Source organism: Homarus americanus, unplaced genomic scaffold (genome assembly GCF_018991925.1).
Source record: "Homarus americanus isolate GMGI-L3 unplaced genomic scaffold, GMGI_Hamer_2.0 scaffold22200, whole genome shotgun sequence".
Classification (NCBI taxonomy): domain Eukaryota; kingdom Metazoa; phylum Arthropoda; class Malacostraca; order Decapoda; family Nephropidae; genus Homarus; species Homarus americanus.
Genome location: NW_024738868.1, coordinates 398559 through 399870, shown reverse-complemented (window position 1 = coordinate 399870; position 1312 = coordinate 398559).

The following is a 1312-nucleotide window of genomic DNA, read 5'->3' as shown; positions in this document are numbered from 1 at the left end:
AGTCTGCCTAATATTCTCATTGTGTCGAGTTATGGACGCCCCGGACCAGCTGGGAGAGGGAGATGGGGTGCAGTTATGGGGGTTTAAGGGAGAGACACAGGGTGCAATTATGGGGGGTGAGGAGATAGTGAGAGGGGGGTTTATGAGGCTGGGAGAGGAAGATGGGGTCGGAACGGAATTGCAAAGCGAGATGAGGTAGATTTATGAGGCTGGAGTGAGAGAGTGTGGAGAGAGAGAGAGGGGGAGACAGTGTGGGAGAGAAAAACAAACAAAGAGAGATTTAGAGACATAGACAGAGAAAGACAGAAAGACAGAGAGAGACACAGAGAGCAACAGACAGACAAAGAGAGAGAGAGAGAGAGAGAGAGAGAGAGAGAGTAAGCTTAGAGTCGCGAGGTTAAAGAGGTAGCAGTCACCGCCATCACCAGTTTCTCACTCACAGGAGGAAGCACTGACACAGACGTAAGAGAAATACTTCATAAAAAACGCACGAATCAATACACGGTGACCGGAAGAACACATGAAGGTCGAGAACTAATTTACTTTTTTTATCGTGTACAAAGATTTTCCTGTTATGGTGTTGGGTAAGTGAATGAATGGGACCCCAGTTCTCGTAGGCCCCGTCCTGATTGATCCCAGTCCTGATAGATTCCAGTTCTGATAGGTCCCAGTTCTGATAGGTTCTAGTTCTGATAGAATCCAGTTTTGATATGCGCTAGTCCAGATAAGCCCCCAGTCTAAGGTCACAATCCCGATAGGTCCAAGTCAGTGCTATTGAACTTCAACATTATCTAATCTAACCAATAATATCGGGACCAGTCCATGGGGTTCCGGTTCAAACAAACTCAAGTTTAGTTGTGGCTCCAATCTAAGCCAATATAATATAATCTAATCTAACTTAGCCTAATCCAACCGTTAAGAATGGAGATTAGGTTGATGGCTCCCAAATCTTAATGTAATGGGTCTAGGTCATAGTAGGATCCATCCCCAATCCTAAAAGGTCCAATCCCAGTGAGTCCCAATCCTGAAGCTTAAGGTTGGGATAGCTTAGGTCTAGTCCACACTAAAGACTATCAGTTCAGGGGTCCATGTAGCCTTCACACAGCTATTAATATTACTCATTCATGCTTCGGGATACCCGCTGACAGCTAACACGACTGGCCACTCAGCTTCCTGGCCAATTTTTTTCCCTTTGAATCCAGTTTTCGAAACAATTGTACATCTGTCCTAACAAAAGACACATTAATCTATTGATATCTTGTTATGTCACAACTATCTGCACTATCACGGATACATATTCAAGATTCTGACA